Source organism: Gadus chalcogrammus, chromosome 2, assembly GCF_026213295.1.
Source record: "Gadus chalcogrammus isolate NIFS_2021 chromosome 2, NIFS_Gcha_1.0, whole genome shotgun sequence".
In the NCBI taxonomy this organism is placed as follows: Eukaryota; Metazoa; Chordata; class Actinopteri; order Gadiformes; family Gadidae; genus Gadus; species Gadus chalcogrammus.
In genome coordinates this window covers 18164399-18190365 of record NC_079413.1, presented here as the reverse complement: position 1 = coordinate 18190365, position 25967 = coordinate 18164399, and the positions used below count along the sequence as shown (strand labels likewise).

General features: G+C 42.7%; 1 protein-coding gene across 1 annotated transcript in view; it reads right to left on the bottom strand.

The window, feature by feature from the left end:
- LOC130402194 (nucleosome-remodeling factor subunit BPTF-like) overlaps positions 1–10960 on the bottom strand; it is a 103039-nt gene extending 92079 nt beyond the window's left edge. Inside the window, exon 1 of the mRNA XM_056606332.1 lies at positions 10938–10960. The gene's annotated coding sequence lies outside the window, so the exon portion shown is untranslated. The remainder of the gene's footprint in view (positions 1–10937) is intronic.
- Between the last annotated feature and the right edge of the window lie 15007 nt (positions 10961–25967).

Genomic DNA, 25967 nt, shown 5'->3' with positions numbered 1-25967 from the left:
AGCTGCCTCTGTCCACACCAAACGACGGGGACCCCCCCGAAGCAGGGCTATGATAGGGGACGCTAAGGCGCTATAATTGCGTATAAAACGCCGATAGAAATTGGCAAATCCCAGGAACCCTTGAACCTGTTTGATGGAGGTGGGTATTGGCCAATCCACGATGGCCTTGACCTTTTCAGAGTCCATCGAGAGCCCCTGGGGGCCCACTACAAACCCTAGGAAGGTAGTTGAAGCAGAGTGGAACGTCCACTTCTCCACCTTGCAAAACAGTTTGTTCAGGAGGAGGGCCTTTAGGACGGCTCGGACGTGGCTGACATGTTCCTGGAGGGACTTGGAGAAGATGAGTATGTCATCCACGTATACAAACACAGACACTTCCAGGAATTCGCGCAGTACGTCGTTGATGAGGTTCTGGAAAACCGCCGGGCTGTTTGACAGACCAAACGGCATTACGAGGTATTCGTAGTGTCCTGTGGGTGTGATGAAGGCGGTCTTCCACTCATCTCCGGCCCGCATGCGAACCAGGTGGTAAGCATTCCTGAGGTCGAGTTTAGTGAAGACTGTGGCGCCCTGAAGACGCTCGAATGCGGTCGACATGAGGGGCAAGGGGTACTTATTCTTCCGGGTTATGTTGTTAAGTCCCCGGTAATCGATGCACGGCCTCAGTCCGCCGTCCTTTTTCTCCACGAAGAAGAAGGGTGCTGCAGCCGGAGACGTAGAAGGGCGAATTAGCCCAAGGCGCAGCGCATCTATGATGTAATCCTTCATCGCCTGGCTCTCCGAGACGGAAAGGGAGTAGAGACGCCCCCTAGGGGGAGAGGTTCCAGACAGGAGGTCGATGGCGCAGTCGTACGGCCGATGAGGAGGGAGAGTGGTGGCCTTCTTCTTGCTGAAGACCTCCTCCAGATCATGGTAACAAGTAGGGACCGTGGACAGGTCTGTTTTTTCCGGCGGGGCCAAAATGTTCACGCTTGGAGGGGTGCCAGCCGACGGAACAGGAGACATGGTGGTGGGAAAGTTCTGGCGAATTCCTCCTCTATGGTAACGCGGGAAACACCGGGTAGTGTTAGTGGTTGAGCTGGGAGGTGACCAGCCGTGGCACAGGCAGGGCCCCAGTGGAGTAGGGAGCCAACCGCCCACGCAAACTGAGGTTCATGGACAGCCAGCCAGGGGTAACCCAGCACCACCGGGTCCTGCGGTGTGGTGGTGAGCCAAAAGTGTATAGTCTCCTGGTGGTCATCATGAGAAGACATAATGAGAGGAGCTGTCACCCGCTCCAGATGTCCAGAGCCCAAGGGGCGACCATCCAATGCCTGGACCGCCTGAGGGATGGCCACCGGGGTGGTTGGAATCCCCAGCTGTTTTGCTAGGGTAATATCCATCAGGTTGACTGCCGCGCCGGAGTCCACCAAGGCATTGAGGAAGGCAATGGGATGGTTCTTGCCTACGTGACGGAGTTGTATGGCGATAGAGAGACGGTTGGCGGGTCCAGGGGTCTTGGCGCTACCACTCATCAGAGGCCCTGGGTCCCTTGACGAGCGCTGTCTTTTCCCTGTAGGTCTGGGCAGTGTTGTGCTTGATGCCCGGAAGAGCCACAGTACATGCACAGGCCTCTTTGGAGCCGGCGGCTGCATTCCTCGCGACTCAGCCGGAGGCGGCCGAGTTCCTTGGGTTCTTCAGGTAACCGTGCCGGGGCTGGATTGAGAGCGGGGGTGGCTGGCCGTGGCAGGAAGGTCATCATGGGTGCCCGGGTCTCCCGGCGGTCACGGCGACGCTCCCGAATGCGAGCATCAAGGTGGATGGCTAAGTGGATTAGCTCGTCAAGCGACTGTCCCCAGTCGCGGTTGACCATTTCATCCTTCACGGCCTCCTGTAACCCGCGGTAAAAGGCTGAACGCAGGGCTTGGTCCCCCCAGCCACTTCGGATCGCCAGGGTGCGGAACTCCACGGCGTACTGGGCTACAGACCGGGTCCCCTGGTTGATGGTAAGGACTCGTTGTGCGGCCTGGTCCTCGGTGCGCCCTGTGTCAAACATCAACCCTAGGCGATGCAGGAACAGCTGGCATTCGTTTGCCTCGGGCAGCTGGCTATCCATGACAGCGGCTGCCCACTCCAAGGCCGATCCCGAGAGTCGAGAGATGATGTAGCCCACCCTCGCTGGTTCGGTAGGGAAGAGACGTGCTTGGTGGAGGAATATCTGGGAGCACTGAAGCATAAAGCCCCGACAGGCTCTAGGCTCCCCAGAGAATGGTTGGGGGGCAGATAGAGGTATGGTGATGGTGGGATCGACGGGAGGCAGAGCAGGGGCAGCGTGGGCACTGGACTCCGCCCTACTGCTAGGATCTGAGGTTGATGGGACAGGTGGAGGTCGTGCACACAGCTCTCGAACAGTAATGTTCAGTTGCTGCATATCCAGCTCCAAACGCCTCAATTGTGGTGCGTGGGCATTGATGATGGCGCCCAGCTGAATTAAGGCGTCCCTGATCTCCTGCAGCTCTGCTGCGCCTTGGCTTGACTCTGTCATGCTATCAGGCCGGGGTTTTCAGGCACACACGCAGACGGCAGGTCGGGTGCAACAGTGAGGTTTATTGAAGTCCACAATAGAACGGTTAGTCCAACAGAAAGGTTATTCACACTAGGGTAATCCAAAGAAGGGGTTATCCACAGGAAGGTTAAGTCCACATAGGCAGTGATATGATGTTGGTGAATGTCAATAGTAATGCTGAGCTAGTTAGCTGATGCTAATCTCGATTTACTAGTATTCAATAGAATGTGTTAAGGCACACAAACTAGTCCTCATGGGTGAGGAGGAAACTAAGGGAGAACTGTACTCACGAAACTCCATGACAGAGTGAAGAGGGAACAAACACCCAGTGCTTAAATAGGAAGTGAGTGGAAGTGGAGACCAGTGTAAAGGAAATGGTTGATGGTGGATTCTCTAGAGTGAGCGTCGCCCTCTAGAGGACTGGCAACTCTGCACGGACGTGACAATTACCAGGTTCTTACCATATCATTTGTAATACATTATTCCCTTTTCCATGCAGTCAACACAAACTTGTACCATGTACGTTCTGCGACGTTACCAAGTAAAACACGACAATTTACCCAGTAAGTAAGCTGAAACTGTACTGTAAAAGGAAGCCTAGTTTGTTTCCATGGTATTACCAGGCTCTTACCATATAAGTTGTAACTGGTTATTCCCTTTTCCATGCAATCAACACAAACCATATATGTTCTGCAACATCGTTCACCAGTAGTTAAGCACTTTAATTGTTGTTATAAAACCCCAAACCACTGTTGATGAAAGGCATATTAAAATTAAACAAAATCAAAGGCTTATCTTTCAAACAATGCATATCTCACAAACAGGCACTGAACACTGAAGAAATAGGACAAAAAAAAGAGCCGTCCACATCAACTCAATTTAAATGTTACTGATGGTGTTTTCATAAAACACATGACATTGTTATGGCAAGTGACCACAAGGAAGACTGCTTCAACCTCTTCCATTTGAATAAGCGGTGAATGCCATGCAGCAATCTGCCTATGGGAGCATCTTTGTGGTCATTCACAAACCAATGAGTCCACTCGATGAATGAGAGATGACTCTTTAGTGTCTTCTCTGTGAGGTATCCCTGCAGTCTCCACATCTGGGATTTGAAGGCTGACCAAGACCTGACCAGGTACCTCCAAAGCTCCCCTTCCATACTGTAATAAAGAATCAGAGGACAAGAAAATAAACATTAGGACTGTCAATTAATGAACATTTCTAGAACATGTAGAACTCAAAGATTATTTTGTTTATTAGTTTAAAAAAGGATGCTGGTCCTCTGGCCATTGTGTTTGGTCATATTGAAAAGAGAAAAAGGCATAGCCATAAATACAGTTTAGGACGGGAGGGGACAGGCTGTTAGCTCCGGTTAGCACTTTAGCATCGAGCTAGCGGAGCTTCTGTCATTCAAATAACTCGGACATGTTGTTTAAAACCTATAACACCCAATTTATTAAAATATCCGGATTTAATCGGGCTCTCTCCCATAAGTACAGTTAATAGGACGGGAAGAGACAGGCTCTGTTAGCCCCGGTTAGCGCGATGCTAAAGAGCAGCTCTACCGGAGCATGCCACCTCAACAGGTGCAAGTTAGCCTCCGGTTTGATATTCGCCGGATATTCGGTTTACCACCCAATCGGATTCATCAACATAAGTGCAATACATTACGGGCTTAGTATGTTGAGGACGGTTTAGGACGGCGTATCGCGAAAATCACAAACACATGTTGTCGCCATCGATGTCTGTGCAACAACGTCATTTACGTTCTGGCTGCTACCTGTTTTAGGGGCCGTCAACAAGTTACACTCACCGACTGGTGGCAGAGACGTTACCATGGAATTGTTTCTGGAAATAAATCATATAAAATAACATAAAAATCACTAAAAAAATACATTTTGTCACCTGATTGTAGTAGTAGTTGCCAATGGTGGGCTGCTACTTACTGCAGGTAACTTTGCTAATATATTGCATTATTGTTAAACGGGATGCAATTAATAATTTCAAATATAGTTTAGTCGATTTTTGTCGAATATTAAACTATTAACTGCATTATGATTAACTATATTGCAATATATTTGTGTGATTCATTTCCTCAAACAATTCCATGGTAACGTCTCTGCCACCAGTCGGTGAGTGTAACTTGCTGACGGTCCCTAAAACAGGTAGCAGCCAGAACGTAAATGACGTTGTTGCACAGACATCGATGGCACCAACATGTGTTTGTGATTTTTCGTGATACGGTGTCCTAAACCGTCCTCAACATACTAAGCCCGTAATGTATTGCACTTATGTTGATGAATCCGATTGGGTGGTAAACCGAATATCCGGCGAATATCAAACCGGAGGCTAACTTGCACCTGTTGAGGTGGCATGCTCCGGTAGAGCTGCTCTTTAGCATCGCGCTAACCGGGGCTAACAGAGCCTGTCTCTTCCCGTCCTATTAACTGTACTTATGGGAGAGAGCCCGATTAAATCCGGATATTTTAATAAATTGGGTGTTATAGGTTTTAAACAACATGTCCGAGTTATTTGAATGACAGAAGCTCCGCTAGCTCGATGCTAAAGTGCTAACCGGAGCTAACAGCCTGTCCCCTCCCGTCCTATTAACTGTATTTATGGCTATGCCTTTTTCTCTTTTCAATATGACCAAACACTGGCCAGAGGATCAGCATCCTTTTTTAACTAATAAACAAAATAATCTTTGAGTTCTACATGTTCTAGAAATGTTCATTAATTGACAGTCCTAATGTTTATTTTCTTGTCTTCTGATTCTTTATTACAGTATGGAAGGGGAGATTGCAGGTACCTGGTCAGGTCTTGGTCAGCCTTCAAATCCCAGATGTGGAGACTGCAGGGATACCTCACAGAGAAGACACTAAAGAGTCATCTCTCATTCATCGAGTGGACTCATTGGTTTGCGAATAACCACAAAGATGCTCCCATAGGCAGATTGCTGCATGGCATTCACCGCTTATTCAAATTGAAGAGGTTGAAGCAGTCTTCCTTGTGGTCACTTGCCATAACAATGTCATGTGTTTTATGAAAACACCATCAGTAACATTTAAATTTAGTTGATGTGGACGGCTCTTTTTTTGTCAGATTTCTTCAGTGTTCAGTGCCCGTTTGTGAGATATGCATTGTTTGAAAGATAAGCCTTTGATTTTGTTTAATTTTAATATGCCTTTTAATATTTTAATAACAGTGGTTTGGGGTTTTATAACAACAATTAAAGTGCTTAACTACTGGTGAACGATGTTGCAGAACATATATGGTTTGTGTTGATTGCATGGAAAAAGGAATAACCAGTTACAACTTATATGGTAAGAGCCTGGTAATACCATGGAAACAAAATAGGCTTCCTTTTACAGTACAGTTTCAGCTTACTTACTGGGTAAATTGTCGTGTTTTACTTGGTAACGTTGCAGAACGTACATGGTACAAGTTTGTGTTGACTGCATGGAAAAGGGAATAATGTATTACAAATTATATGGTAAGAACCTGGTAATACCATGGAAATAAACGAGGCTTCCTTTTACAGTACAGTTTCAGCTTAATTACTGGGTAAATTGTCGTGTTTTACTTGGTAACGTCGCAGAACGTACATTGTACAAGTTTGTGTTGACTGCATGGAAAAGGGAATAATGTATTACAAATTATATGGTAAGAACCTGGTAATACCATGGAAACAAACGAGGCTTCCTTTTACAGTACAGTTTCAGCTTAATTACTGGGTAAATTGTCGTGTTTTACTTGGTAACGTCGCAGAACGTACATGGTACAAGTTTGTGTTGACTGCATGGAAAAGGGAATAATGTATTACAAATTATATGGTAAGAACCTGGTAATACCATGGAAACAAGCGAGGCTTCCTTTTACAGTATAGTTTCAGCTTAATTACTGGGTAAATTGTCGTGTTTTACTTGGTAACGTCGCAGAACGTACATGGTACAAGTTGGTGTTGACTGCATGGAAAAGGGAATAATGTGTTACAAATTATATGGTAAGAACCTGGTAATACCATGGAAACAAGCGAGGCTTCCTTTTACAGTACAGTTTCAGCTTACTTACTGGGTAAATTGTCGTGTTTTACTTGGTAACGTCGCAGAACGTACTTGGTACAAGTTTGTGTTGACTGCATGGACAATGAAATGTATTATAAATTATATGGTAAGAACCTGGTAATACCATGGAAACAAACGAGGCTTCCTTTTACAGTACAGTTTCAGCTTAATTACTGGGTAAATTGTCGTGTTTTACTTGGTAACGTCGCAGAACGTACATGGTACATGTTTGAGTTGACTGCATGGATAATGGAATCTATTATAAATTATATGGTAAGAACCTGGTAATACCATGGAAACAAACGGCTTCGTACCCAGTATTTAAGAAGATGTACCATGACACTAGAGGAAAACTGTTCCTGCAGAGGTTGTTACCAGGTAAGTAATTCCATAGTGGTAAATCGAATAAACCCTTTCTAAATGGGTGTAGCTATGAATAATAACTAAGAAAAAGTATTTTATTGGAAAGCACTATGCTAATTTCTAGATAGTACATCATTAAATTTAGGCTGTTACCAACATAAACCTTGGATAATAGGTGTTTATAATAATAAATTCAATTTTAATAATAAATTCTATTTATATAGCGCCTTTCAAGGTACCCAAGGTCGCTTAACAAGAGGTGTACACAGGGGGGGGGGGCAGGTTAAAGGCCATAGGCCTCTAAGAAGAGGTGTGCCTTCAGGAGCTTTTTGAATGACTCCACTGAAGTGGCACAGCGGATATGGAGGGGGAGCAGATTCCACAGAGTGGGGGCAGAGGCGCAGAAGGCCCTGTCCCCTAAGGTCTTGAGTCTGGTGCGGGGGGTTTCCAGCTGGTCCTTAGCAGAGGACCTGAGGGACCGCAGGGGGGTGTAGGGATGGAGGAGGTCAGAGAGGTAACGGGGGGCCAGAGCATGCAGGGACTTGTAGGTGAGTAGGAGGATTTTAAACTTGATCCGGGACTTAACAGGTAACCAGTGGAGTTGCATCAGGATGGGGGTGATGTGCTGCCAGGGCTTAGTGCCAGTTAAAACCCTGGCAGCTGAGTTCTGAACATATTGCAGTCGGACCAAGGTTTTGGAGGGGAGACCTGTGAGGATGGAATTACAATAGTCCAGACGGGTGGAGATGAAGCAGTGGATGAGTGTTTCAGTGACTGAGTCTGAGAGTGAGGGTCGGAGTCTTGCGATGTTTCTCAGATGGAAGAATGCAGATTTTGTGGTGTTGTTGATATGAGGCTGAAATGACAGGGTGGGGTCAAGGATGACACCCAGGTTGCGGACTACGGGGGATGGGGTGATAGGGCAGCCATCCACTTCCAGCAGAAGATCCCCAACCTTCCTGAGCAGTGACTTGGGGGCCACGACCAGGAGCTCCGTTTCATTGCTGTTCAATTTGAGTAGATTAGAGGTCATCCAGATTTTTAGGTCTTGCAGACAGTTGATTAGTGGGGCCGGTGGAAACTGAGTTGAGGGTTTGGTGCTGATATATAGTTGGGTATCATCAGCGTAGCAGTGGAAACTGAGACCATGATGACGGATGATTTGACCAAGGGGGAGCATGTAAATGGTGAATAATAAAGGGCCGAGCACCGATCCCTGGGGAACACCATGGTTGACTGGTGCCGTGGTGGAGGTGGCATCGTCCAAGGTGACGTATTGTTGCCGGTTGGCGAGGTAGGACTGAAACCAGGAGAGGGCTGAGCCACTGAGACCAATGAGCTCCGCAAGACGGGTGAGGAGGATGGAATGGGATACTGTGTCAAAGGCTGCTGAGAGATCGAGGAGGATAAGAATGGTAAGAATTGGTTGCCTAATTTCCTAGGAAGTACACAATATCGGAGTTATTACCAACCTAAAACAGTTACAACTACACGCTACTTAGTTGAGTTGATGGGTAATAGTGGAGGTTTTACTTAGTACTTCAGCATTAATTCCTCTGTATTTACCTTCTTATTACCAGTGGTAATTACACAGTAATACACTATAATTTACCGGATAATTCCTCTGTATTTACCTTCTTATTACCAGTGGTAATTACCCAGTAATACACTATGATTTACCTTGTATTTACCGGGTAACTACCTCTGTATTTACCTTCTTATTGCCAGTGGCAATTACCCAGTAATACACTATGATTTACCATGTATGTACCGGGTAAATACCTAGTAATTAGGGGACTGTAAAAGGAAGGGTTACCGATATATGTATATAGAGTAGGGGTGTAACGGTACACAAAAATCTCGGTTCGGTACGTACCTCGGTTTTGAGGTCACGGTTCGGTTCATTTTCGGTACAGTAAGAAATCAAAATGCTAAATATAAATGTGCTTCATAACATGTGCTTCAAGTTGTTCATAACACACTTTTGTGCTTTTTACAATAGGAAAATTAGACAATACAAAACTAGAATTCTGCTCAAAAATATAAAGATTCTGAAATGTAGAAATAAAAATAAATAACATTGGCTCACGTTTTTTTAAGAAATATATGATATATTGTGCAACAATGAACAATTGCAACACTAAACAGTTTCAAGTTGTTGCTCAGATTAATTTTTACTCCCCCCCCCAATCTTTAGCCCTGATGACTTTCACTCAATCGTTATGTTTTTTGCCAGAAAAATCTCCTTATCCACATTATCTGCAGGATAATAATACCAAAAATGTGAGTGTACATACGATGTACCCTACATGTTACTCCCGTATACCACATGCAATGCGGCCGTGTTTTTCCGGAGGAGAAGAAGAAGCTGAATAACCGCGAAAACGAATATATTTAATGATGGAGCCTCCGGCTTTCGTTTAGAAATGTCAACAATTTATTTGGGATTTAACATAATATTTAACTTTCAAAATTAATTCAATAAAAACTTGAACAAGGAAATGTAAGATTCAACATCAATACAACCTCCAACCGGGCACTCCAGCGAGTATCCGGTTTGTTTACATGATGTGGGCGCATCTGTCTGCGTAACACAAATACCCGGCGCATTTACTGACGCAAATGACGTTTAGAAATGTTCAGCGTAGTGTCCGAATTCTCGTTTGTTCGTTCCCTCAATAGTGCACTATATCATGAACACTATGTAAGGGATAATGTATAGAACGCCGGTCATTATCGAGAAAATAAGCCCCGACAGGGCGAACAGGACACAGACGCGCAGCGGAGGTGTCTTGCTTCGCCATGAAGGGGCTTATTTTACGATAATGACCGGCACAGTTCTATACATTATCCCGCTTATTACACGGCTACTTCCCAAAACGAAACAATTTATTTACAATGTATTTGTTACCAGCATTCATAGTGTTGATCAGCAGAGAAATAGTCCGCCCAAGACGTTGACGTTGTCGCTTAGCAACCGACAGCGCTTGGGTTGATACATATCCCGCTTATTACATTGACAAGTTACCGGACTACGTGCGGAGTGATACCAAAGGCAAAAAGTCATTTTGTTTACCTTGACAGCGGTCATTATTCATCCGTTGCCAATGAATTATCAAAAAAGAATTCACCGCCGGAAGTTGTGAAGTTCCCATGCAAGTGAACGGAACGTTGAAAAGACCCGTGTAATAAATAGGGAATAGTGAGTGAGTGAATAGGGAACGATTTCGAACACCGCTACGGTGTGCGCAACTGTGCATGTGCGGCCGCAGCATGTTCAACACATGCGGTCAGTGTTGCCAGATTTGGTTGAGCTAAATCCGCCCAATCACGTTCCAAAACCCGCCCACTTCAGCAAAAAAACGCCCAATGACGTTTTTCACAGGAAAAAAAAATATTTTTGAATAAACATTAAACGCATGTTGTGGTTCTAGTGTTATATGCGCCAAGAGTTACTTCTAATGGCTGCAATGTTTTAGGCTCCGTCCTGTTGAGAAGTAATAATGAACATCCCTGGGGATTTTACCATATCGACTCGTCCTTCTGATTGCGCGGTAACGCTACGGTATTAAACAATTAAGCCCAAATGGCAAGTTCTATTTTATTATCACAGACCGTGCATGTCACAGAAAATGTGGAAAAATGCACTTCCTGTATCCCAGTGCCAGGCCCAAGAATTAACAGCAGTAACATCAACCACCTGCTATTTACATGTACAATGATTACTAAGGACATGGATAGATTAACACGAACATTTACTCTCCACACCAGTGGTGCTGAAAGACGCACAGCACTACAGCTGTACAGTATGACAGCTGTACAGTATGACAGTATGATCACAGATCAAGAACATACAACGCGTGAAAATACATTTTTAAGCCAGTCACTAAATGCATTACAACAGTGGATGGAATTAACAAAGTTGTCATGGCGTATATAATAAACACATAAAAATCACTTACCTTTACGCAGAATCAGCGTTGTTCATTAACTTGACTTGAAGAACTTGACTTGAAGAACTTTTAGAACTATGTACAGTCACTTGAAGCCAGGTCAGCTGGCTAATACATGGATGAATCAAATCTCCCCAACAACTGCCGGGGAGGTTTGAAGGTCGCGGACGTCCATCCATTTCTGCTCAGGCCAGAGCGCACATCCATGAGGCTGGAGAGGAGCCGTAATCCCATACGGTTACTTGTGTCATCCTTCAGTAGTGTCACTTGGGAGAAGGCTCTCTCAACGTGAGCATTTGATATTGGCAGAGTGAGCAGTCTGATCACACCGAGGGGCGCTAATTCTTTGAAACACTGGTTTCCTCCAGCATCTTCGAATCCTTCAACTTGCAGCCAAAATGCGTCAATGGGCTGATCACCTGCGAAGCCGGCTGAAGCGATGTTTCTCCACTGGCCGTCCAAGGTGTCATTTGCGCACGAGAAAAACTCAGTGGGTAGATCTTTAACTGCTGGCCTATTTGTCGCGGACACCACAGTGGTTGGGCAAAAGAGCTCCAGCTTGCGCAGCATTTCCAGTGATGCAGGAAGGCGCATCTGATATTGCGCCAGCACTTCCTTTAAAAAGTTAAGGCACCGCGATGAAATCGTCTCCTTCACTTCTGGCGCTAATGTACTGGCCTCCAAGTGCTGCTGGAACGAGTAACCCAGATCTGTGTCCTGGTGTGAAAGGTAGAGGCTGGAGGATTTCAGGTCAAGCTCCCTGAGACGACTGTCAGTGTTCATGCGTAGTACGCTGGGCTTCACAATTCTCCTCAATGTAGACATATAGAGTCTGTCAAGATCTCTGAACACACGCAGTGAATCTCCCGTTTCCAGCTTAAAACATTTGTCAACATTCTTGATCTCCATCAAGACAGGCCGCAGAAAGTGCATGTACATGCTGTTTGATTTGTCGCTGTACATTTCGTTCAGAATCCTGGCCGCATAGCCGTGCTCTTTGCCGGAAGCCAAACTGAAGTGTAGCGGGTAAAAGTTAGCAGCAGGTTGGATATTCGCCGGATATTCAGTTTTGCAATCGGATTCATCCGGCTTAATCAACACAATTGCACTATATTACAGGTGTAGTATGTTGAGGACAGTATAGGACAGCGTATCGACAAAGAATCACACCGAAATTAGTTGTTGCTATCGATATCTGTGCAAGAACAGCGCTGTAATCTACGGTCCGGCTGCAATCTGTTTTAGGGACTGTCCACAAATTACACCCCACGGACTGGTGACATAGACGTTACCATGGAATTGTTTCAGGAAAGAAATCACCAATAATCAAAAACACATATTCTCATTCTGATTGCTGTAGTACTTGCCAATGGGGGGCTTTTATTTACTACAGGTCATTATTTGAACCCATGCGACGAAAAAACTAAAAAGTCCAAAAAATAAAAAAAACGAGATAACCATATAACATGAATGTATGTGTGACACGTTGTATACAGAAGCAGTTTGGGGGTGGTGGTCGCGCGATAAATACTAGTATTTTAAACTTTAAAATAGTCTCACGCGGAAAAAACGTTTATGTCCACTGATGAAAATGGAGACGCCGGCAACGTTCGTGTCCGCTGCAGACATTAAAAGGCAAAACCTTGGCAAAAAAAGGAAAGCACACATAAATGAATGGAAGGACAGAGCCAGGAAGGCTCTACTTAACGTTAGCGGTTACAGTCAGAGGGGCGTGTACTGAACGTCTACTACTGTTCATACAGCTCAGTCTGTTTAACGGATCAAGTCATGAATGGGTCAAAATTAAAGCTGAGAAAATGAGGATTCAGTGGATGTTTAAAGCATGTATCTACTTCTTATAATCACAGTGAAATTAATCGAAACGTATTAGGTGTGTTTGATGTCTCCGAACGCCAGCCCAGCTGTGTCACGTAGGCTAGCATAGTAGCCTAATTACCATTCATTGATTGTGTAAACTGTTATATTCTAGCTTGTAAATTTAATAAAGGCTGCTATTAGCTCTAGGGTTGAGCACCGAAACTCGGTTCCAGTAGGGAACCCGTTCCGACATAAACGGTTGTAACGAGATCGAATAAGAACGCACATTTTGGTTCCTCATAACGGTGCCTGACGTTTTTTAACGCCCCCTGCCCCGCCCCCATGGTGTTGCGGCGTCAACTTGCGTTAGTGCTGGGCGCTATACCGGTTCTCACTGAATGACGGTGTGTATATTCGTTAGGATATGATTTTTTTATATAGCCTACCGTAATACCGGTGTATTTGATTACAACGTTCGGAACGCAGCGCTGCGCGACACTGTTTCAGACGGGACCCTTCTCAATGTTGCGCTAAACACGCATGGTACGACTACGACTTTCTTCATAGGTCCATGACTGCGAGGCGTGGTATTTCAGGCCAACTGGTAAAAGACTGTGTCACGGCTTTCAAACATATAAACCATAAAGCCTATGGGCGCCTCGAGACTCGGGACGGACTTGTCAACGCGCTGTGGCATCGCTTACTTGATGTTGTTTTGATTGAAGATCGGCAGGTTGTGGTGGGTGAACGTGAATGAACGTGTGCGTGTGTGTGTGTGTGTGTTGCGAGCGAATGTAATTTTAAAGTAACAAACAAACAAACTCAAAATCCGATGCATGCATCCAAAACTTGCTGTTCAAAAACCAAATAAACAATCAAAAACAGAGTCGTTATTCGCTTCAAATACTTTTTCTTCTCAAAACTTGGAAATTAATGCAGCGCGGTACCGAACGGTTGAAAACAATGTTGGCGTCTCCCGTGGCTGCCTTGCGCACATGAGTTATACTACTTAATATGACTTTGGCAGTAATGTTGCGCCATGATGCGTGCCTGCCTGCTTTCAGTGAGTAATTACAATTATTTGTAATTTTAAAAAGATATGTATCAGTCACAGCACTCACAGCAGCCTCTTCTGGTTAGTCGAGTAATTGAATGCCAACCGTAAATCTTGCATATCAAGTAGGCTTCAACTCAGTGTCCGCTGACTTTCTGCTTAATGCAAGTGTGTGCCGTTTCGTTTTTTTTATGTACCGGTTTGAGAACCGTTTGAAAAGTACTGAGTAGGCACCGGTATCGGATAAAACCCAAACGATACCCAACCCTAAAATTTAGCTCTACAGTGTTTTATAGCTAAAAACGTTAAAGTGACTTTGTTTCTGTTAAGGGCAAGGTGTGCAAGGAGACGTGTTCCAGACTGTGTTCAAGTCTAACAGAGCAAAGAAAGCTTCAGCTCTTTACAGAGTTTTATGCTGTCTCTTACGAGAGGCAGCAGGCTATCATTCTTTCTGGTTTGGAGCAGGTAAGCGAACTACACGATGCAACGCAAATAGGTCCATGAAATAACAAACGTGTTACATAAAATATAAGCAACCGGCCCTTAAAGAGCCCATGCCATTAAAATCACATTTTTCCTATTGTTTGTTAAATAACATAGGTCTGAATAAGTTTGTGAGCTGTGGTAAGTTTGAAATCTATGCAGTTTGTCTGCTGAATGCAATAGGCAATGAAAGGAAAAAGGCAGAAGAAATGAGCCGATCTGGATAAGGTGACACTGTGACGTAGCGTTGTCAAATTATTATTCATGGCCCTGCCCACTTGGTTGGTTCGTAACCACCCACAATAATTCTGAAGGAGTCGTGATTGAGCTAGTGCTAAATGCTAATACGTGTACGGTAGTTGCTTAGTTCGTAGTAACAGGCTAGTTACAGAATTTTGAATGCAATGGCAGAACGACATCGAACTACATGAACTGCGACATGCTGCCTGCCGCCGGTTGCCGCGAGGCACCACCGCCGCGAAGCACCACCGCCGCGAAGCCGGGCGGTGGTGCCTCGCGCCGGCAGCAGGCAGCGCACGGTTCTGTCTACTACAGATTGATGTGGAAGTGGAAGAACCAGAGACGTCGGAGAACCCGACGAAGTCCTTTGTGATTCATTATATCGTCTCGACGTGCACACAGCTTTTGGCCGTGATAATATGTATTATTTGATATAGATATCTATGTATTATATGATATTATTTAGATATAGAGCTCCAGGACTGTAACGCAAGTGTTGTACACTTCCTTGTTATTTGGATAACCGTTCTGCTGTTGGTGTGATGGCGCATAACACGTCGGACTCTCGTCTATGGTATTTCTACAACTAGACCCGTAGTGGGGGTTATCTCAGCCATGGTTGAGAATGAATTGGGGGAAAGGAACTTTGGCTTTGACTCCCTGAAGTCATGAACCACGACATGGAGGAGAAAGGGATTGTTGACCGCGGTCGTCTCCCGCCGGAGCCTCGCTGCCGATGGACCACCGCCTCGGCTTCAGGATGCGGTGATTAGCGCTGACCGCTGCCGAGGCGGCGGGAAGCAGGGCTCAAGCGGGATACATTTGCGGCCAACAATCCCTTTCTCCTCCATGTCGTGGTTCATGTAGCCTACTTCAGGGAGTCAAAGCCAAAGTTCCTTTCCCCCAATTCATCCTCAACCATGGCTGAGATAACCCCCACTACGAGTCTCGTTGTAGAAATACCAGAGACGAGAGTCCGACGTGTTATGCGCCATCACACCAACAGCAGAACGGTTATCCAAATAACAAGGAAGTGTACAACACTTGCGTTACAGTCCTGGAGCTCTGCTCTATATCTAAATAATATCATATAATACATAGATATCTATATCAAATAATACATATTATCACGGCCAAAAGCTGTGTGCGCGTCCAGACGATATAATGAATCACAAAGGACTTCGTCGGGTTCTCCGACGTCTCTGGTTCTTCCACTTCCACATCAATCTGAAGTAGACGCGGCCGTTTGAGATTCATAATAACCTATCGTCTGGAGGCTCACACAGCTTTTGGCTGTGATAATATATATTATATATTATATGATATAGATATCTATGTATAATATGGGTTTCTAAGAGCCATTGCGATACATCCACCGTAAACAGAGCGCATGGTACCGTGGCTACAAGCTGCTCAGGGCCAGGTGATAATATATATTATATATTATATGATATAGATATGTATAATATGGGTTTCTATGAGCCATTGCGATACATCCACCGTAAACAGAGCGCATGGTACTGTCAGTGGCTACAAGCTGCTCAGGGCCACACCCCCACCCCCCTCCTTGACCTGCCTTGACACGCCCACCGTATACAGAGCGCATGGTAGTGGCTACAAGCTGCTCAGGGCCACACCCCCACCCCCCTCCTTGACCTGCCTTGACACGCCCACCGAAACAGCACGTTTGGGGGAAGCTCAATGTGCGACTCTTTCGGAGTGACTGTAACTCTGCACCACGGCTGAATTTCGGGGACGTCTTTGAATACTGTGTTTGTGGCCCACTAATACCTATATTAAAGCATCATAAAATAGAATGGCATGGGATCTTTAAGACTTAGCCTATATACACAAGTTGCTCCTCTTTGGAATAGGGGAAGCTCTGATAAGTTATAGCGAGCTATCAGGCTACAACTTAGCCTAAATACAGAATTGAAATAAAAGCAAGACACTAACTCTGTAACGTAACTGCACATTACGATTTTAATTACAGTAGGATATGTACAAAAACGAATAGAGACCTACTGTAGGCTATTGCTCGCAAATATATGATAATTTGAGCTGCAACTTGCCTTGCCTCTCGACTTCACCTGTCATTGCCAAGACGAACGTTAACATCCTTGAACTTGAAACTCTCCAATCGCGACACATGCTGTCAATCAAAAAGAGTTCAGCTGTATCATTCATTCCCATAGAAGTCGGGATTCCCCGGTTATGACGATTTTGTGGCGGTTGTCCAATAAATATCTAGCTTTTTTGCATTTTCAGTTCACTAAGACTGCACATATGCCTGATCACTGTAAATGTTAAATTTTGTGAGGATGGATGATGGATGATGGGCATCATGTAGGCCTAGGCCCTAAAAGGCACACACATTGGTTATTCATTCTCCCAACCAAAACATACTTAATTGCCTTAACTTGACAGCTCTACACAACCGCTAGCATGCGACACTATGGTAAATATCTTTTTACTTTACTTTTACCTCTAGCACGAGGTGAGTCGCAGACGACCACGTGGGCCTGACACTGAAGTTCCAAAGAGGAGGTACACCTTTAAGTACCATGTCCAACAAGGAGGCAAAAGACTGAGCGTTTGTAAGCTCACATTTATGTCAGTCTTTCAACTGACCAACAGTCGCCTACAGGCAAGTTTTATGTAGCCTTATGTTTTCCATTTAACTTTTCATTACATGCATGCTTTTAATGAGATACATTTTCCATAACATATTTACTTAAAGTTACTTATATTTGAAAAGGTTATTCAAGAAAAGTTAGGCAGTCAGACTGAGGGAACAGAGCAGGTAGCTGAAGTCAGATCTCCATTAGAGGACTTAAGAGGAAAGCACAAGAACAGGTAAGTTATTATCCAAGCCTAGTCTAAGTGTTATCGTGAAAGACTTCATGCTGTCAGGAAACATATTTTTGCGCTTTGAGATCGATATCAGAAGTGAAGTGCTATGCAATTATAAAGTATGATTATTCTTTGTATCGTTTCAACATGTGGATCTTAATGATTGTATGTTAAAACAAAATCCTATGTTAGAATTACACATTTATGGTCACAGAAACAATCAACAATTGTGCAAAACAGACCAGCATAGTTTATTATATTTCCCTTGTTCATGAGTTGTGTTTTTTTTAGGCCTCATAGCATTCATCCTGCAGTGAGAGAGGAGATAAGAGAGCATATCCTGAGTTTCCCACGCCAACCGAACCACTACTCACGGATGAAGGGAGATGTGGAGAGGGAGTCCCTGAGCCCTGATTTAAACCTGCTCCGCATGTACCGCCTGTACAAGGAAAACAATCCAACATCCACTGCAAAGTTCTGGCTCTATAGGGACATCTTCAAGCAGCAGAACCTCTGTTTTGGGCAACCAAGAAGTGATACTTGTGGGAAATGTTACGCCCTGTTCTCCAAATTAACAGCGGCTACAACCGACGGAGAAAGATCAAAGATTGCAGCTGAGAGTGAGCTTCACCATCGCAAGGCTGAAAAAGCATACTCCCAGTTGCAGGCTGACACAGAGTGGGCCAAAGCCAATAACGACCATTGTCATGTAATTTGTATTGACATGCAGGGGGTAGTGTACACGCCAAACCTGACACACTCCAACGTGTACTACCAACGACAGCTGGTGAACTATAACTTCTGCATCCAGGAGATGGGCACCGGCAGTCCTCCTACAATGTGCCTCTGGCATGAGGGCATTGCGCGCAGAGGTTCAATAGAGGTGGCAAGCTGCCTTTTGAAGTGGGCAGAAGCATCTTTTGCTCCCCTTGTCCAGGCGAAGGAAAGGAAACTTATCATCTATAGTGACCGATGCTGTGGGCAGAACAATAACTGGAGAGTACTTAACCTCATTGCCCTGCTCGTATTTAGAGGGTACTTCAGCCAGATAGAGCAGAAGTTCATGGTATCTGGTCACTCCTTCCTTCCCAGTGACCGCTCCTTTGCCACGCTGGAGAAGAGGCGTAAGGTCTCCACGCTCTACACCCCCAGCGATGTCACCGAGATGATCCGGGGAGCCAGGCAGCACCCATTCAGCGTGATAGAAATGCAGTGTGCAGACTTCAGACAGCTCCCTGATGCTACTCTAAAGCGTCCACCTGGCTTCCTAATCACATCCATGATGTGGTTGAAAGTGACAGGTAAAAACTAATGAGTTGGGTTTCTGAGATTATCAGTGTTGGGGATATGTTGGGTAATCTTAATTGAATTTCTTGTTGAATCATGATTTCAGCTGCTGATCCATGGTGTGTCCACATAAAAGGCAGCCACAGCCGCTATGAGGGATGGAAGACTTGGCTGATCACCAAGCAGAGGAAGAAACAACCACCTCAAGCTCCCTTGTTTTCCACCACATACGCTCGCGCATACGAGGACCCTCTCCCTGTCAAAAAGGAGAAGCACCATGACCTCATGACAATGCTAGCCTACATGCCAGCGGAAGCCCAATCATTTTATGAAAAATTAGAATGTGAAGAGTAGAAAGCATCCCCAGACTCACGATCTGATATATAATAATAATTATTATAATAATAATATTTATAATTATAATAATATAGGTATGTATAATAATAATAATATGGTATTTATGTATAATAATAATAATAATAATAATATAGGTATTTATGTATGGATGTATGTATTTATTTATTAAATGAATGAATGGTGTGAGTATTTATGCGCTCTCTAAGTGAGGTTGGTGTTAAATAAAAAAAATTGAAAGAATTAAGTGGTTATTTTCTTGAAGGCTCTGTTACTGTATTAAAACTAAGATAAAGGAATTAGATCTCCAGTGGTTTGAATTGATATGATGAATTGGATTTATACTGTTATTCCACATTAACTGGACATATACCGTTCTTCCACATTCCATAAATGTAAATTGCTGTAACTGTTTGTTTTTAAGATTGACACTGAAAAATGTTATCTCAATAGAATTGGGAAGCTTTTGTTGTCTATCTTCAAGTAAAAAGAAATATATTATATAATGTTCACAGGCCAAATAATAAAAAAAAGTTATTATTTGAAATTTGAAAATATGGACTTATATGGTTCTTCGTCTCAAGCACTCATTTGTTGACATTTTGCATTATAGCGAATGAGGATGCAATTAATAGTTTGAAATATTCACCAAAAATCAATATAAATACATTTTCTCATTCTGATTGCTGTAGTACTTGCCAATGGTGGGCTTTTACTTACTACGGGTCATTATTTGTTGACATCTTGCATAATAGTGAAACACAATGCAATTAATAGTTTAAAATATTCACCAAAAATCAATAAAAATACATTTTCTCATTCTGATTGCTGTAGTACTTGTCAATGGTTGGCTTTTACTTACTACGGGTCATTATTTGTTCATATTTTATATAATAGTGAAACAGGATGCAATTAATAGTTTAAAATATTCACCAAAAATCAATAAAACTACATTTTCTCATTCTGATTGCTGTAGTTCTTGCCAATGGTGGGCTTTTACCTACTACGGGTCATTATTTGTTGACATTTTGCATAATAGCGAATGAGGATGCAATTAATGGTTTGAAATATTCAACAAAAGGAAACTTTCCCATTCTGTTTACTAGGCTTGTTGCTAATGGTAAGCTGCTACTTATTATGGGTGACCTTTTTTGTGAAATAGGAAGGGAGTAATTATGAAAAACACACAAAAGGCATTGTTAACACGACATTTTTTAATAACAGATTAGTAAATATGGCTGCAGGATATCTCTTAAACAAAAACAAAGCCCAGTGATGAATAAAAATACATTTTCTTATGCTTTGATGTAGCTGCCAGTGACCGTATTTCTTATAACATTATGGTATAATTTCAACAAAATGTCAACAAATAATGACCCGTAGTAAGTAAAAGCCCACCATTGGCAAGTACTACAGCAATCAGAATCAGAAAATGTAGTTTTATTGATTTTTGGTGAATATTATAAACTATTAATTGCATTGTGTTTCACTATTATGCAAGATGTCAACAAATAATGACCCGTAGTAAGTAAAAGCCCACCATTGGCAAGTACTACAGCAATAAGATGAGAAAAAGTAGTTTTATTGATTTTTGGTGAATATTTTAAAGTATTAATTGCATCCTGTTTCACTATTATGCAAAATATGAACAAATAATGAGCCGTAGTAAGTAAAAGCCCATCTTTGGCAAGTACTACAGTAATCAGAATCAGAAAATGTAGTTTTATTGATTTTTGGTGAATATTTTAAACTATTAATTGCATTGTGTTTCACTATTATGCAAGATGTCAACAAATAATGACCCGTAGTAAGTAAAAGCCCACCATTGGCAAGTACTACAGCAATCAGAATGAGAAAATGTAGTTTTATTGATTTTTGGTGAATATTTTAAACTATTAATTGCATCTTGTTTCACTATTATGCAAAATATGAACAAATAATGACCCGTAGTAAGTAAAAGCCCACCTTTGGCAAGTACTACAGCAATCAGAATCAGAAAATGTAGTTTTATTGATTTTTGGTGAATATTTTAAACTATTAATTGCATTGGGTTTCACTATTATGCAAGATGTCAACAAATAATGACCCGTAGTAAGTAAAAGCCCACCATTGGCAAGTAGGCCTACTACAGCAATCAGAATGAGAAAATGTAGTTTTATTGATTTTTGGTGAATATTTTAAACTATTAATTGCATCTTGTTTCACTATTATGCAAAATATCAACAAATAATGACCCGTAGTAAGTAAAAGCCCACCATTGGCAAGTACTACAGCAATCATAATGAGAAAATGTATTTCTATAGATTTTTGGTGAATATTTTAAACTATTGATTGCATCCTCATTCGCTATAATGCAAAATGTCAACAAATAATGACCCGTAGTAAATAAAAGCCCACCATTGGCAAGAACTACAGCAATCAGAATGAGTAATGTAGTTTTATTGATTTTTGGTGAATATTTTAAACTATTAATTGCATCTTGTTTCACTATTATGCAAAATATGAACAAATAATGACCCGTAGTAACTAAAAACCCACCTTTGACAAGTACTACAGCAATCAGAATCAGAAAATGTAGTTTTATTGATTTTTGGTGAATATTTTAAACTATTAATTGCATTGTGTTTCACTGTTATGCAAGATGTCAACAAATAATGACCCGTAGTAAATAAAAGCCCACCATTGGCAAGTACTACAGCAATCAGAATCAGAAAATTTAGTTTTATTGATTTTTGGTGAATATTTTAGCTATTAATTAGGCCTACATCCTGTTTCACTATTATGGAAAATGTAAACAAATAATGACCCGTAGTAGGTAAAAGCCCACCATTGGCAAGTACTACAGCAATCAGAATGAAAAAAAATTGTTTTATAGATTTTTGGTGAATATTTTAGCTATTCATTTCATCCTGTTTCACTATTATGCAAAATATCAACAAATAATGACCCGTAGTAAGTAAAAGCCATTGGCAAGTACTACAGCAATCAGAATGAGAAAATATGTTTCAAGTGATTTGTGGTGATTTCTTTCCTGAAACAATTCCATGGTAACGTTTATGCCACCAGTCTGTGGGGTGTAATTTGTAGACGGTCCCTAAAACAGATAGCAGGCAGGACGTTGATTTAAGAGCATTTCTCGCACAGATATCGATAGGAGCAACATGTCGCTGTGATTTTTGTTGATACGGTGTCCTATGCTGTCCTCAACATACTACAACCGTAATGAAGTGCAATTGTGTTGATGAAGCCGATTGCTGGGTAAATGAAAAACGAATATCCAGCGAATATCGAACATGCGGCTTTACCCGCTCTGAAGTTTAGCTTGAGGGCATCTTCCTGATCTAAAATCCTCTCAATGCAGTCTGCAATCACCAACCATCGGGTTGAGCTGGGTGATATTAATTTAAGCGGACATCCACCATCATTAATAGCCTGGTACACGCTGTTGTATTCACTCTGGCGTTTTGCAGAATGTGCAAACCAATTGTAGGTTTCTCTGATCATGTATTCCAGGCTGCTTGGGAGCAGTTGCATTGCTTTGTTAGCAACGATGTCGAGTGAGTGGCAAACGCAGCGAATAAGTTGCAAAGTAGGCTGCTTCTCTTTAAGTAGTGAAAAAACTGAATGATTTTTTCCGACCATAACTCTTGCGCCATCTGTAGCTATCCCCACCATATTCTTGATCAAGGGCGTAACTTTGGGTCTACCATTGGGGGGGTTAAACTCGCGGCATATTTATTTATTTATTTAATCAATCATCTTCTTGTGTAAAAGGTTAGGTTAAACTCTTATGGAATACTACAGAGTAGTATGCAGTTCACAGAACGTCAGTGTTCTGACAGTGTATGGCATGCACAATTTTGTTTGAGGTCTCTTACCTGGTCATCTGTGCCTCCTGCGCTGCCTGTCTCTGTGCTCTCTCTCCCTCACTTTGGCCATCTGACCCTTTGTCGCCTCCTCTGTCTCCTTCTTCTTCTCTCTCTCTCTGGTCACCTGACCCTCTGTCTCCTCCTCGCTCTCCTTCAATTGCTCTGTCACCTCCTCTGTCTCCTTCTTCTCTCTCTCTCTGGTCACCTGACCCTCTGTCGCCTCCTTGCTCTCTTTCAATTGCTCTGTCGCCTTCTCTCTCTTTCTGGTCACCTGTCCCTCTGTCGCCTCCTCTCTCTCCTTCAATTGCTCTGTTGCCTCCTCTGTCTTCTTCTTCTTCTCTCTCTTTCTGGTCACCTGACCCTCTGTCGCCTCCTTGGCCATTTCCCTCTCTTTCCCTCTTCTCCTGATATATAAAAAAATATTAAATGGGTTGAGAGAGGTGGTATCGATATCAGTTTTGGAGAATATGTGTTCCCTCACCAAAAAGTTGTAAAGCATTTTAAACTCCTTTTGCCCACTTACTAGCACATCTAGACTGCTACACATTTTTGTATAAAATAATAATAATAATAATACCATTATTATTATTATCATTATTATTATTATTATTATTATTATTAATAATAATAACAATAATGCTGTTTCAATGTTTCCTACGAGCAAGCCTACTCACATGCACCGTCATTAACCGTTGTGTGTGTGTGTGTGTGTGTGTGTGTGTGTGTGTGTGTGTGTGTGTGTGTGTATGTGTGTACAGTACAGGAGTGCACGCTCAAAAGGAGTGGTGTAACCTCTGAACTAGCCCACAGGAGCTAGCTGTCAATGGATGACATCTCTAAGTAAATGAATGCATTCCCCCAAAAAATTGTGTGTGACTGTATGGGAGCAAACAGCAATTTGGTCTCTGTACTCACATTGCATTTTACCCACCCGTAACCGAGTACGTTTGAGGCAGTGGGTTCTAGAATCTTAGTTTGAGGACGTCTATCGCTGCCATTACAACGTAGCCTATGCTAATCATATAAAGTTCACATAGTTAGCTAGCTAGCTCTTACAAAGCGGGAAATAAATATCTGGCATGAATCAGGAATTATTCAGATCGTCTGGTTTTACTGCACAAGCACATAGCACACCAACGATACTGTTTGAATGTGAAATTATGCTCTCAATCGAAAATTATTTTGTTTCTCCACTGATACCTCTTTATTCTGAGGGTTTGTATGGGGAAAGTGAAGGTCCCTCTCCACTTTAAATGGAGGCGTAAACTATCCAGGTAGTGAAAAAATATAGAGTGGATGATAACACCTAACTTAACAATACGGGTATTTACCTCCTTATCGTCAGGATTTTTACTCCTTTTGGCTTTTGGCTCCTTTGACGACCAACAATTAAAAATTGTTGTCTGGCCCTGGCTGCCTTTCAGTGTCCTTTTCATATCCATTAATGTACAGTTAGCATTAGTCTTCTCTTACTATTCAACCCAGCGACCTTGCGAAATAGTTCGGGTAATACCAAGTAGTCGGTGGGCTGGGGGGGGGGTACATTACAGATTATCAAAACATGATACTATCTTGCTGACAAATTAAATTAATAAAGAAAACAAACAAGGTATTCATTCAGAATATTTCATTTTTTTGTTCATCTGAATTATGTGTGATGATATTGAGGGGGTTATATTAGCTGGATCTGATTATTGAGGGGGTTATAACCCCTCTAACCACCCCCGTAAATTACGCCTATGTTCTTGATGTCCAGTCCGAATTCACCGAGAAAAGTCACTATTAGTGATGGGAATTTCGATTCACTTAGAAGATTCATAGTCCTTTGAGTGAATCACTAAAAAGATCCGAATCTTTTGAGTCCTTTGAATCTGAATCAGTTGGAATTTTGTCGCTGAATGAGCCCAGCAGCCCACTCCCTAGTGCCTAATGCGCACGCTCACAGCAAACCACTGTAATGCAGTTTTGAGGATATCCAGGGGAAATACGCAAGCACACACACACACACACACACACACACACACACACACACACACACACACACACACACACACACACACACACACACACACACACACACACACACAGTAAGCCTAGATACATTGAACAAATTGTAACATGATAGGCTTGGCTGGTTAGGCAGCTTATCAGAATTAAATATGTGATTTCGGAAATTGTGAATAGATACTTATTTTTTATTCTTACTTAATTTAATTAATTGTCATGTTTACAATAAACAAATTTCAAGAGGCTATCCAAAATAACGTCAATGGTTTTGGTTTAACTCAGCTGTCAACGAGCTGATAAGGAACTTATTTGATATTGGAAAGGAATATTATAAGGAAATTCACTTTGCAAATAACTAAGTGGACAGTCCGTAAAATAATGCCTTTGTAACAAAAGAGTTTAACGATTTACATTCAGTACGAGCCCGACCCATTTAGTATGAGTCCGTTGAGTTGGTCTTTCACTCAACAGGATATGAGTCCGACCCATTCAATATGAGTAATTTGAGTTAGTCTTTCACTCAACCAGATACGAGTCCGACCCATTTCAACTGAGTCCTTTGAGTTAGTCTTTCACCCAGCGGGATACGAGTCAGACCCATTTCATCTGAATCCTTTGAGTTAGTCTTTCACTCAACCGGATACGAATCCGACCCATGAATTCGCTCAGTCTATGGATCTGGATCTGTGTACAGCTCTGTCTACAGGAAGTTCTTATTCAACCACGCAGCTGGCAGCTCCGGGTCCGTATGCTTAATCTAAGTTACTATGCAGATGAAAAACGGATGTGTTAATGTTGTTATAGACCTACAGTTTGATGACATTCGTGCATTGTTTTAATAATGTCGTCTGTAGCAGCCAGAACCGAAAGATTCGGGTTAATTTAGACCACGGACTCGTGACTCATGGGTGAATGTAAGGATTCGGTTCTTTGAATCCGATTGACTCAGATTCAACCACCACTAGTCACTATCGCATCTGATATTCCACAAGCATCTGCGCTGAGAAGGTTGACAAGCCCCAGGTAGGTACTCACAAACTTGCCGTGTTTCTGTGAGCGATACTTCACACAAAT